This window comes from Mastomys coucha, unplaced genomic scaffold (assembly GCF_008632895.1).
Source record: "Mastomys coucha isolate ucsf_1 unplaced genomic scaffold, UCSF_Mcou_1 pScaffold18, whole genome shotgun sequence".
In the NCBI taxonomy this organism is placed as follows: domain Eukaryota; kingdom Metazoa; phylum Chordata; class Mammalia; order Rodentia; family Muridae; genus Mastomys; species Mastomys coucha.
This window is the reverse complement of record NW_022196900.1, coordinates 70,424,148-70,438,610: the sequence shown is the minus strand read 5'-3', so window position 1 is coordinate 70,438,610 and position 14,463 is coordinate 70,424,148. Positions and strand designations below refer to the sequence as shown.

The 14,463-nt window shown below is 37.2% G+C and overlaps 1 protein-coding gene and 1 pseudogene across 8 annotated transcripts in view; both read right to left on the bottom strand.

Moving 5' to 3' along the window:
- The window catches only part of LOC116095224, a 38,330-nt pseudogene extending 37,828 nt beyond the window's left edge, over positions 1 to 502 (bottom strand).
- The window catches only part of LOC116096412 (BEN domain-containing protein 5), a 1,197,642-nt gene that overhangs the window by 492,843 nt on the left and 690,336 nt on the right, over positions 1 to 14,463 (bottom strand). The gene's annotated exons all lie outside the window — the stretch shown is intronic.

Genomic DNA, 14,463 nt, shown 5'->3' with positions numbered 1-14,463 from the left:
GCGCTTTTCCATCCACAGATTGTTTGGGCAGAGCTTCAGCCAGTCTCCTTAAACTAGTCAGACTGTCTACACCAAGCTGGTTGAAGATGCTAGGAAGCATTTCTGTCAGCTGCTTTGTCTCAGCGTGGCCTGTAATGGTGAAGGTGTTTGCTGCCAGAGATGCCTGAACTTTAGGGTTGTTAAAATGGATCACTGTTCCTTGGTTTGTAAACATGTTCACCTCTTCAATGCCAGAGATATTGTTTGCCCCTAATTTCTTTAAAGAGAACTGCAGTTTTTTATTGTCTGCTGTGGCTGTTCTGTGAACCACCTTCTTCTTTCTACGAGCAGTTCCTTTTCCACCAATGCGCACTTGTGCCTGCAGTTTGGCGAGTTTCTCCTGGTTCATGATCTTTTCTTTCATCTTGTCGGAGTGGAGATGGGGCCGCGCGGGGAACTAAAGTTCACGCTCAGAGGGTCTCAGGCAGACCAACTGAGAGAAGGCGCACACACGCGGGGCAGGGTCTGTCTTTTAAAAAGCTTAGTAAAAAAGAGATTTGTGTACTGAAGCTAAATCAAGTCTCTTCCACATTTAGCTTACCTATTTGGCCAGTGAAATAGTGGATGAATCTTGGAGGGGGACTATAAAATGCTATAAATTTAAATAAACAAAGATGATTGGTCAGCATCCCAGATATGACATATTTACTGGCGAATGTCAACACAGTTCACGGCAACTTGTATAAGCTATTCATCTGGCAAATGTCCCTTTCAGTTAGCATAAGAAGCAGTTACCTTTTACCTGACACATCATCCCTGTCTTCTTGTAGAATTATTTCAGTCTTCCTGCTTTTCATCACAATGTAGTCTGCAGAGATCTTGATCATTTTGACTTTCCATCCATAGGTCATTTTAACCATACAGTACATTGGTGAGCAGAGAACATGATCATGAAGAAAAAGTTACAAGTGCCAGGGATGCCTTACAAGTCATAGAAAGTGACAGGAGAGGAGAGGCAAAATAATCAAAACCTAGGAACCTATTATTTCAGTGAAATTCAAGATGCCCAAAGCCCTGGGCATCTTGGAAGCTATTCAGGTGGTAGTGATTCATGCCATTAATCCAAGCACTTGTGTTGCAGAGAAAGAAGGATCACTATGAGTTCAAGGCCAGCCTGGTCTACAGAGTGAGTTCCAGGACAGCCAGGGCTACATAATGGACCCAAAACAAGGAACTTTATATAAAATATTAAGGTAAAAGAAAGAGAGAAGCAGTAAACTTATACATGTACATTTCTTAAAGGCAAGGCAGATGATATGCATATTTACTGTATTTGTGAACTGTTCACAGTGGTATAATGATAATTATACCTTCTATTTTTATCCTTGTACATTCTCCTTCTCCTTTGGCCTGAGTGAATACCTTAGCTTTCTGATGATCTTACCCACTGAAATGACTCAAACCTTTATTTCTAAATGGTAGGCTGTATTTTCTCACTAACTTCTATTATCAGGAACAGAAGTAATAAAAGGCACTCCAAACAATCCTGGCCACTCTCATAGTACTTCTTTTTCCCACTGTGTCATAACAATCCAAATTTCACTTGGTAAATGGAATACTTCATCACAACCAACACAGAAGTATGATTTGTTGCTTATTCAATTTACAGCAAGAGGAGCCCTAAATGGCCAGCAGTTTTGCCTTGACTTTTAGTATTCTATTTTAATGTACTATAGTAACTAAGACTAGCTAAGCCCACAGAGGCCAAAGATATAAAGCTGAGAAACAAGCTTTCTGTGTTTATTCAGTTTAATAAAAGAAAAATCAATATCATTTCAACCCTTGATTTCTCAGATGCCTCTATCCTGGCCATATGGGAAACAGTACCATACATCTATTACTATTTAAAAGCACACATGGCATCTTCTAAGAGAATCACAAATATTTGATTTGCCAACTAGCAGTAAAACTGAAACTTAAGCCTCAGATTCCACAAAGCTCTAGGCCAGATTGTTTTTGCAAAAAGAGGTCTGCACTATGATCAGTATGGACCACATGTGTGATCCCCTTATTGTTATGTCTTTAAAAAATGTGTTTCTTTCATCAGGATGAATGCTGTAAGAGATATCAAAAGGAGCATAAGAGGTTTTATAAACCTATAAGCAATGGTATTGGCAGAAACGCTAACTGTAGAAAGCAAATTCAAATTCATTGCAAATATACATTCTACTAAGTATAACTTATTGGCCTTTCATTATAGAAGTCTATTGTAATCAAATGGCCATCAAGTATGGAATGATATTGTATCAGAGAATTATTGCTGGTCACTACTTCTGGAAGATTAGGGTGTCATGGAAAGCCTATGTAGTTATGTTGAATAGTCTCCATCTCTGCTTCAACATCCTCCTTGCCTAATCATCAAGGAATACTTAGATATACATATAAGGATATAGATTTCTACCTAAAGGTGTTTACTGGGAATGTTTTCTCCAGAAGGTTCTTTTTGGTTAATATTCTTATAGAAATAAGTATATTCACACTTTGTCCATCACAATAAAATTCTATCTTCATACCTCTTGACTAGTTTTCCTTAAAAAATTATTTGAATCCTGCTCACTCAAAGTTCTGACAGTTAGACTATAACTCAGAGAAGATATGTACTTCTGCCCACCTCTGTCTTCTAACAAAGTGGGCAACTAGAAGTGCTACTAAAAGTTTTGATGACTGGAATGATTTTCTTTCACTTTGTATCCCCAGAGACACTTCTGTTAGAGGGAATACAAAACCTTGGCATCTCACTGCTGCCATGATGTCATACAGAATCCTTTATAAATGAGACAGGAGCTTTTACTGATTGACAAGCCAGTTCCTCATATGTTTTGTAAGAGAATAAACTAAAAGAGAGGCAACAATGTTTCAAGAAAAGATGCTGTAGAAATCCAGGCTGTTGTTCACAGGAAGTACTCACACCTTTAAGATCTGCTTTAGCATTAGACAACATATTTCTTTTGTACAAAAAATATTTTTATTTTTATTTAAATGTGTCTTACTTAGGGTTACTGCTGCTGTAATTAAAAAAAAAACATGGCCAAAGCAACTTGGGGAGAATGTACACTTCCACATCAATATTCATCATTGAAGGAAGTTAGGATAGGAACTCCATCAAGGCAGGAACCTGATGCAGAGGCCAAGGAGTGACATGGCTTGCTTCCCATGGCTTGCTCAGCTTACTTTCTTATAAAAACCTGCAACCACCAGCCCAGAGATGGAGCCACCCACAAAAGGTGGGACCCTCCCTCCTGAATCACTAATGAAGAAAATGCCATAATGCTTGCCTACAGCTTGATTTTATGGAGACATTTTTTCTTGTGATTCTCTCCTCTTAGATGACTTTAGCTTGTGTCAAGCTGACATAAAACTATACAACACAACATGTTTTAACATTTGCTTACATGTATGCATGTTCACCACACTCATGTCTGGTTCCTATAGAGGCCAGAAGTAGGTGTTAGATTCCCTAGAACTGGACACATAGATGGCTGAGATTCACCATGTCAGTGTTAGAACTAAAACCATCCTATATTTTATTAAAGAACAGCAAATACTATTAACCACTGAATCATCTTTCCAGCTCCTCATTGTATTTCTTAAACTATTTTTACTTGTTAATGGCTAACCGATTTTCTTGCCTGGCTTGATGTACTAGATGAGACTCAGTTCCCAATGGGTAGCTCAGGTCACATGACCACTTGATGTCCCAGTCCCAGGTGTCCAATCTTTATCAAGTTTAAATCTTTCCTGAGGGAATCTTTATTTTCTTCTTTTGAGGAGACTATGTATGTAAAAGTAGATTGCATCTTATAAGATGAAATATGAAATTGATATATGTTTTAAATAGAAGGTTGTAATAGTAAGAATGTATAAGTAGTAAGTGACCAGAGGGATAGATTATGTCAATAATATGCCTATTATCTTTCTTTTATTCCATATATTGATAGCTCTGTTTCCCAGATGTCTGTGATGTCTGGCACTGTTTCAGGTACTATCAATAATAAGAGAAACTAGAAGGCAGTGAAGGAAGAGTTTATACTTTGACATTTTGTGTTTTTAATTAATTGTAACCTCAGAAATAGCTATTGGGTTGAATTTGAGCTTCTAACACATCGAGAATAAGACTGTCCATGATCTCTCAGTGGTACTGGCCATAGACACTTAATAAGCCCTCCTCAGAGGTCTGGATGCGATGTTCAACTCTCTTAGGCTTACAAAATTCCAACTGCTTTACTGATCCTTAATCCTACCTGTAAAAGCAGCTCCATGTGATTATTATTCTTGGTTTACCTATGAGATCTCCTTTTTCTCATTTAGACTTCCAACATTATAACAACTTTCATACTAAATCTCCTCCATTGAAATACTTAGTATAATTTAATGTTTCTTAATGAGCCTCAATGACATCAGAATATGTCATTGTAAACTGGATCTCAAAGGTCAATGAATAAAGCAATGGCTTAGCTGCATTACTCAATATGTCTAATATTTCCAGTTTTTAAAATATTTATCCTTGCTTTGAGAATGAGGAGTAAAAACAAAACAAAACAAAACAACAACAACAATAACAACAACAACAAAAAACCAAAGATACTTTTGTTTTTAAATCAAAGGCCAATAACTTACTTGACAATAAGATGGTAGTAGATGAAAATTTGTGACTTACAAATGGAGATTGTTGTTGTAAGATTAGTTAGTACACAATCTAAATGATATATTTTTGCTTGGAAAAATATAAATGACAAAAAACATAGGCTGGTTCATTACAAATTAATGCTTCCTTATAGTTAAACCTGCAGAATTAGATCAAAAGAGTATCTATGTGTGTGTCACCTATTGATATCTTACAAAAAAAAATCTGTGATATATAAAACTAGTATTATAGAATACTCTGAAACCTCTATTAATTCATATGGTCACTATTTCAAAATAATACATGTTTAGCTACTATGTGTAGAAATTTTTGCTAAGAAATGGTGATGTAGAAGGAGAAAAATAAACATGTATGTAGGAATTTCTCTGATTTCAGTTTATGGTATATTGGGAAGACAGACATTAATAAAAATATGTAATTTAAAAATTGAACAGTGGTAAGACACAAATGAAAACCTGGCACAAAAGTCTGATTATGATGGGGGACAAGAATGCAGAAAAACAACCCCAAAGTGCAAACCCAATATGCAAGAAAAACAGGAAATCATTTGCATGTTTAAATGTTGGTAGAATTTCAATGATCAAATGTGCATTTGATTTACGAAGAAGTTTGAAATTTATAAAATTTGTTTAGACAGGGATGCATAATGTAAGGAGATACAATGGATTAGAAAATAACATGGATTCAAGTAATAAAATAATTATTTTTGGCCATAAAGATTCAAATGAAAATTATAAAGTGTTTTATGGTAAGTATAAGTTTTGTATAAAATGGAGTCTTTTTCAGTGAATTTTATGTTTAATGGAGTTATCTCTGATATATATGTGTAACATTACAGGTTATTAGTTTTAAAGCTGATAAAATAATGTGTATGTTTTATCTCCATCTATTCAAATGGGCAGAACTTCGCTCTGTCTATCAGACTGTCCCCAGGTAGATTCTAAATATAAATGCAGCAGTGGGCAGCTGTTTCTCTCCAACCCCATCCACGCCTTGCAAAATGCTGAGATGGTGGTTTTGTGCTTTAGCTATTGTTTTCCTCTAATTATGTTCAACTTAAGTGGCTATAGGAGCTAAAAATACAGCTGCAGAGAGGAGCTGTGAGAGCATTTAGCAAAGGTTCTAAATGGATGCCTTCCTCAGAAATCACTTTTTCAATTGCCTTGATGCTCAATATGGAAAATTTCCCAATAGGTCCCCAAGCCATTGTCATGCAATGGCTATCCAGACTGCTGTCAGACACAATCCACCGGATGGATCATTTATCTGTCTCCTGCATCACAAAGTCATAGGTTCATTTTGAACAGTAAAATAAAGCACACATTAAAAATAGAGAGAGAGGAGAATTGTGAGTTCTACACACTAAGATGTTGTTTAAAAAAAGGTAGTTACATCAGAGAATGGCTTTGAGGATCCTATAGATGAAAATCTAAACTCATAATCAGAAGATACGATTGATATACCAGGTGCAAAAACTGATAGTTATCTTCTGTCTTAACCTTCTCGATGCTGAGATTACAGGCTTGCACAGCCACATCCAGTTCTGATGTAACTCTTTACTAACTCTTCATTAGTAGTCTAAACATATTTCCAGCTTTTCTGAATGTTTTAGCACATCAAGGTTAAAGTGTCAGTCCAGGAAAAGAAAATCGAATACAAGTGCACTATATATTTCAACTGCACACCAGAATTCCTAATTACTGAAAGTTCAGAATGTCTTCTTAGAAACAGCATTACTGAAGATGTGAGGAGTTAAAATCATACCATAGTAGACTGTGGCGTCTCTAAACCAACCTGGTGGGGTTCTAATAAACAAAGAAAAGAGGTACAGAGTCCAAGACATGAGGTGAAGCCTGCAAAGAGAGAGAAACAGAGACAGAGACAGAGACAGAAACAGACCAGAGCAACTCAACAAAACCAGCTCAGAAGCCAGCAAGATGCAGGGAAAGGTATGTATATATAATCCCAGCTTTAATATTTGCTATTTCCTATGCTTCTTCTTCTCACTCTTTGGCCTCATATATATAAATCATCTAAAGCCCATCTGTTTCAACCGGCCTCTCCATGTTTCAACTTCCTCTAGGCATCTGAGTTCCCAAGTGGCTGCTAATATTCTATTTGACTGCATAGAGTGATGAGAGCTCATTACCTCCCTGGGAAGACTGTTTAATATTTACACAACACAGATGTTAGAAAGATGATCATGTTGGAGAGGAAATATGACCCCTAATCATGTCTACATTTTGGTTCTATATCTATTGTCATTGCTGTGAATACACATGGAATAACATGAGTAGAATAGGCTCTCTTGAGCTCTTTTTGATTTTGTTTGATTTCTTTTACCTATGGACTCAGTAACATTAGAGTCCAGTTAAGAATATAAATGCAGGGATGTCAAGATGTCTCAGCAAATATAGGCAATATAGGGATTGCTGTCAAGCTTTGGAACTTGTTTGATTCCTGGGCCCCAAACCCAGATGGAATGAGAACACCAACACCAGGAAGTCGTCTTCTGACCTTCACATACATGCCATCACACACACACACACACACACACACACACACACACACATACACACTTAAAAGATCATTGGTCTCAACCATGTTCATAGCAGCAGCCTTATTTATAATAGCCAGAAACTGGAAACAACCCAGATGTCCCTCAACAGAGGAATGGATACAGAAATTGTGGTAAATCTACACAATGGAGTACTACTCAGCTATTTAAAAACAATGAACTTATGAAATTCTTAGGGACATGGATGGATCTGGAGAATATCATCTTGAGTGAGGTAACCCAATCATAAAAGAACACATATGGTATGCACACTCTGATAAGTGGTTATTAGCCCAGAAGTTTGGGAATACACAAAGAACAACCCACAAACCACAAAAAACTCAAGAAGAAGGAAGAACAAAATGTGGACATTTCATTCCTTCTTAAAAGGGGGAACAAAACACCCACGGAAGGAGTTGCAGACACTAACTATGGAGCAGAGACTGAAGGAAGGACAATCCAGCTGATATAGCTGTTTCCTGAGAGGCTCTGACAGTACCTGACTAATACAGAAGTAGAGGCTCACAGCCATCCATTGGACTGAGTACAGGGTCTCCAATGAAGGAGTTAAAGAAAGGACCAAAGGAGCTGAAGGGTTTGCAGCCCCTTAGGATGAACAATATGAACTAACTAGTACCCTCAGAGCTTCCAGGGACTCAAACACAAACTAAGGAGTACACATAGTGGGACTGATTGCTCTGGCAGCATGTGTATAGCAGAGGATTGCAAAGTCGGTCATTAGCAGGAGGAGAGGCCCTTGGCCCTGTGAAGGTTCTGTGCCCCAGTGTAGGGGAATGCCAGGGCCAATAATTGGGATATGGTGGGGTGGCAAGCAGGGGGAGGGGGAGGCAACAGGGGTTACTTCTTGTTGTTTTTTGTTTTTTTGTTTTGGTTTGGTTTGGTTTTTGGAGGGGCAAGTGAGAAAAGAGAAATCATATGACATGTAAATAAAGAAAATATCTAATAAAAAAAGATCATTGGTGTAACACATTAGGAGATTTCATTCCTAACTTCCATTCGATGCTTTCTAAACTGTCTTTCTCATCAGAAATCTGAATTAAGCTAGATTCCTCTGTCCTTATTCAGCTTATTAGATGACATTTCCCAATACATCTTACGTATTTTATACACATTCTAGGAATTATATAGATATAATTTATCTGTTCTTCACAAGAACCTCACAAGATAGTCTCTGTCATTATCTTCATCATATTGAGGAGAAAATCTAGAAATATACAATGTATCATGTATAGGTTTCTCAATAGTGAACAGTATGCCTGTTGAATGGTATGGAAACTCAGAACATATATGGCTTAAGACTTCATGTTCCTAACTTGTACATTAGAAGAATATATATAAATATATTAAAACAGGCCGGGCGGTGGTGGTGCGCGCCTTTAATCCCAGCACTTGGGAGGCAGAGGCAGGCAGATTTCTGAGTTCGAGGCCAGCCTGGTCTACAGAGTGAGTTCCAGGACAGCCGAGGCTACACAGAGAAACCCTGTCTCGAAAAACAAAAAAAAAAAAATCCTGCAAAGTAAATCCCTCATATTTGGCAAAGACAAGGACTTGACAATGGAGAAATTCCATCAAACACACAATGTAATCTTGAGAAATTACTTGCTATCATTCTTAGTCTCCTCAACAACCCTCCATGTGTCCTTCAGTTCTTGTCATGAAATGCATGGATCACTAACAATGTTCATTGGAAGCAGACTTCAGCAACAAAGATTTCTTGAATTACAAACACATAGCCAGAAACAACCTTAGTCAAACAATGCAAGTGACACAATGAACTCCATAAAGTGCAATAGCACCAGAAATAACAAAGTGTGTGCAGAAGAATGGTCAGTCTTAAAGTCAAGGTGGTAAACAAAGAAGGCTGGAGAATGGTTGACACCTGATTGTGGTATTTAATAATGACTAAGAGTTGATAAATGGATACATTATGAAGAACATCACACATAGTTGAGAACATATAAAAGTATATTTGAGACCTAGTGAGCAGTTAGTTCACTTGGAGTGGAAGATAAAATAGAGAGAAGAAGTGCAGAATGAGACTGGAGAGTTGAACAGGAGCCAGACAACCATAGCACAAAGTAAGGAATTAGTAAAGAGCTTTAAAAGAGAGTGACAAACAAAAAAGCAAATAACGTCTGTTGTTACTGCTGTTGTTGTGTATGTGTGTGTATTCTAAATAAATATGATCAGCTATATAGATGCTGTTTTAGAATGTTAAATACCCAATGAGAAGTTCCTGAGACTGAAATAACTCAATGTGATAACAAATTTTAACGATTCTCCTTCATATTTCTACAAAGGCCAAATAATTCCAATAATTGAAAAACCCCACAGTACCACTTCTGTTGTCATGTAGATAAATTATCCCAATTATGCATAAAAGATGATGCAAATAGCAGCCTCCTAAAGGGTTTCGGGGAGGAGGCTAAGAACAGTCTGTTCTGTCAGACTTTGACTTGGCAGGGGCTTCCAGGTTTACAGCTGCTACCAGGGAGAGAAGGACAAGCAGGTTCTTGGGGGCTACTCAGCATGTGCAAAGACACTGGTAGGACTTTACTGACAGGCATCCTGCCGGGGACATCTGGACTTTGCTTATTTTTTAGTTAAACAAAATTATTGTGCCATGAAACAAAGTAAAATTGTAGTTGGGGCATGCTATGTTTCTGTCAAGTAAGAAATAGTGGAAGTTTAGGAAGTCATAGTAATTTCCCAAGTGCATCCATTCATTTATTCATTCAATTAGAAATAAGGAAATAAGCCTGTTAGAATGTAGGTGTTGGTTATGGATCAGGCATTTATTAATTGCCCAGTCCCTGGGCAAATAAATTAGTTTAATTGTCCTAATTTTGAATTATTTTAAGTAAAAGAATAATAACACCTACACTTTTAGGGGTAGAGGAAAGAGATGCCTGGTTGAAACAATATTAAGTGAATAAAAGCAAGCAGAACTAATGGTGCTAACCACATGAGTGGGAAAGGAGAAAGAGGAGGATAAGGAAATAACCACAGATTTCTGATCTAAAGGCAGCTATAAAAGCAAGAACCACAGGAAAGAAGGATTAAAGACTATATAGTGGGCTAGGCTAGCCAGAAGAGATCACACAAAACTGATGGGGGACTCTCATATTTAATGACCCAGCGGGTCATTAAAGGAAAGAACATAAAACAAGATAGTGCTGAAATTTGTTCTGGGAGGCTGTAAGTTTTCCCTAAGATCTCAAGGAAGGGTGATGCAGTCATGGTAGGCAGTAGATAAGGAGACAGATAGTCCAACTAGGTTTCATGAGATCAACCTCTAAACTGTTAGGATGTGGAAAGATTTATAGTTAGAAAATCACTTGAACAATGTCACAAAATGAAGGAAGGGAAAGCCTTGGGCTGCAAACATAGCTCTCTGACATACTGATTTCTACTGTCTACAAGGAAGGCCTTCAGCACATTTTAGTCTACCCACTGCATAACAATCCACAAATAGTATGTTTTTATCTGACAAAAGGAAGTCTGGGAAGCTGTAGGATAATCATAAGCTCTATCGAAGTCTAGGCTACATACAGAGATCTTATTTTAAAAACAATCTATACTGAGCCTCAGTTTTCTCACCACTATCACTTCCATTCTCAAAGACTAATGATGCACCTGGAACCTAAGAAGAGATGAAGTAAGAAAATTTTAAATTTTGCTTAGGCTAACATTTGCTAATACTTCCATAGCATATTATAATGCATATCCATGGCTCCTTTAAGTACAGCTTTGAGAATAAAAATAATCCTGATATTGAGATATAAAACTCATGACCTGGCTTAGGAGTGGAAGGATGAGTGAGAAATGGTATCAGATGTTGAAGAATGATCAGGAGCCAGTCAGAAGGTGATAGTGAGTGCTTATGACCTCTGTGGAAGAAGAACATGGAAGTGTGATGTACAATGGTGTATGCAGTGTTCCAGCAGAGAACATGAGTATGAGAGGTTAGAAGGGAGTGAATACAAAATTGTAATTGGAAGTTTCTACCAGAATGAGTTTATGATGCCATGATAAAGAATTTTGAAGGATTTCTCATTTTGGGCTGAGACAGAATAAGGGAGTTCAGACTCATTCCTTCATATGCAACAAGAGTGCTCCCCAAACAAAACAAGGACACAAAAACAGAAGAAATGAATGAAAAATTGTTTTGTAGTCCTCTGAGAGGCTCTACCAGCAACTGACTGAGAAAAATGCAGATACTTATAGTCAACCATTGGATTGCGATTATGGATCAATATGGAAAAGTTAGGGGAAGGATTTAATGAGCTGAGGAGGATTGCAACTCCATAGGAAGAACAACAGTGTCAACTAACCCAGATCCCTCAAGAACTCCCAGATACTAAGCCAAAAATTAAGGAGTGAACATCAACTAGTTCTTGGCCCTGAGCATTGTGTGGCAAAGGACTGCCTTGTATGGCCTCAGTGGGAGAGAATGCACTTAATCCTGTGGAAACTTGATGTACCATCAAAGAGGGATACTGGTGGGGGTGAGGGTGTTTGTGTGTGTGTGTGTGTGTGTGTGTGTGTGTGTGTGTGTGTGTGTGAGAGTATGGGGGAGTACCCTCTTAGAGGTGGAAGGAGGTGGATGGAATGAAGAACTCGGGGAGGGGTGGCTGGAAGGGTAGCAACTTTTGGGATGTAAATAAATAAAATAATTTAATAAAAACATTATAAAACATAAGACAATGGATGTCAGTGAATTCTATACGACATAAAATTAATTGGTTGAGTCCTAAGAGTTCCCTAGCTGATGTCAGAATAGTTTCCAGCATGGTACATGGATAGAGAAATACAAACAGAAGCTAATATACTCTCCAAATGGAGATGGGCTGAAAGTATAGACACTCAGCTGGACTTTGAAGGTCAGAGAACAGGGGAAGACAGAGCAACTAAGAAGAAATGATTTTTTTTGCCAATAATTCTTTCTGAAAGTTAAGCAGAGCATCAATTAACTCTTAAACATGAGCAAACTTCCCTGGGTTCAGGGATACCTTGATGAACTACAGAAGGTAGAGCTTATTAAACAGTCCACATTCCAATAGTTAAAACAGAAACCCTTCAATTCATAGGGTTTGTGAAGAAAACACTCAGAAGGGACTTCTTGCCTCAGTAGAGGTGAAAATTCAGTCTAAGAACATATTGTTGTTCACTCAATAAATCTAAAAGCAGAACTTGAAGTCTGAAACTGTTTTCAGGTCACATAACTGTATCTCAGTAAAAAGTTTAAGAATATTGTGAGTAAAGAAATGCCCGCCGGGCGGTGGTGGTGCATGCCTTTAATCCCAGCACTTGGGAGGCAGAGGCAGGTGGATTTCTGAGTTTGAGTCCAGCCTGGTCTATAGAGTGAGTTCCAGGACAGCCAGGACTACACCGAGAAACCCTGTCTCGGAGAAAAAAACAAACAAACAAGAAATACCCATTACCCAACAGTATAGAGTTAAGCTACCCAATAAGTGATTGCATATACTTAAAAAATACTATGCCACAAAAGGAAGGAAGAAAACATTTTTCATTACAATGTAAGAAGTCCTTTAGAAACAAAATTCATACTGGCACAGATGGCAAAATTATCAGAAACTTTCATTACAACAGTTATTTCTGGATTCGCTGTGATTTGAAAGATACAGACACACACACACACACACACACACACACACACACATATCACAATCAAACTTTCAGAGAACACTAGAATATATGGAAATACGAAATCAATACAAATATTGGATGAAAACAACATTACAGATGAAAAGACCAGTACAACTGTAAAGACAGTAATGTGGCCATAAACACTAGTTGGAAAGAAATACAGAGAGGAAAATTAGCCCAATCTCTCTACCTACAAGGCATTTGTGGGACACAAGATAACTAGAATGATTTCCATTTAGAGACAGGAGTTGGAGCTAGCAAGAAAAGAATGCCCAAAGAAAAACTAGGTGTAATTTTTTTCATTTGGAAAAAAACATAAACTTGCTTATCCAAGAAATTCAATAGCCCCTAAGCACAGGAAACAGAGGCAGCTATACTCATGCATATCATACTCACTGTTTTAGACTAAAAGGTTTTTTAAAAAGTCAATACTCATAGATTCATTCCTCATAGAGGTAGTAAAGGAAACACATTGGTTAGAAGAAATGCACACTAGGTAGGAGGGTAGAAATATGCATCTACCACATCAAAGTTAAGAGCAAAAAATTAAGATTTTTGTTATTTAACTATATAGAAAAATTTAAGAACTTATCTTACCATTTAAATAACCTTCAGAGTTTAGCAGCATTCAAACAAAAAATAACAATGTAGTATAGGATTTACAAAACATGTGAAAATTCAGTTTATAACAAGAATAGCATAAAGGTTAGTAGGGGAAGATAGGGAAGTGCATTATTGTGAGATTCATATACTGTACATGAGGTACTATAACATCATTTGAAATGAGGTTGTGGTATAGAAACACAATTTATGACATAAATATGCCCCAAAGCAACACTACAATGAGCTGTAGTTGATACACTAACAAATGAAACAAAATAAAAACCTCAAATTAACTGAGAAAAAAATTCTTTAGGCTGTATGTGGTAGTCCATGCCTGAAATCGGAGAATTCAAGAGGCTGTGGTATGATGATTTCAGTTTGAATTCAAAACAAACAAGAAAGAAAAACACTAACCAAAGCAAATGAAAACTAAACAACAAGCTGGTAGATTTAAATGTAGACAAATCAATAAACACATTAAACATTACCAGTGTAAATACTGCAATGAAAAATAGACACCTATATCCGTTTAAAAAGCAAGGTTAAAATGTGCTAGCTATAGTAAGTGCCCTAAACACATAAATACATATATCTATTAAAAGTGAAGTTCTGGGAATTACATGTCATTTTGACATGATAAGTTAGTAAGTTGGGGCATTTATGCTAATTTAGACTTCATAGACTCAGGGCACAGAGTAGGGTAAAGGATGAAGATGACTGTGTGTGCAGGCAAAGGACTAGTTCACCAAAAAATAATGATGCCTTTAAACTATCACCTTTCTACAAAGGTGATCCAGAAGATAAAATTCCCACATCTGAAGGCTATAGGCATATACCTAAAATTGAGCCTCTTTCTGTAAGTAGAAAGAAAGAAAGAAAGAAAGAGAGAGAGAGAGAGAGAGAGAGAGAGAGAGAGAGAGAGAGAGAG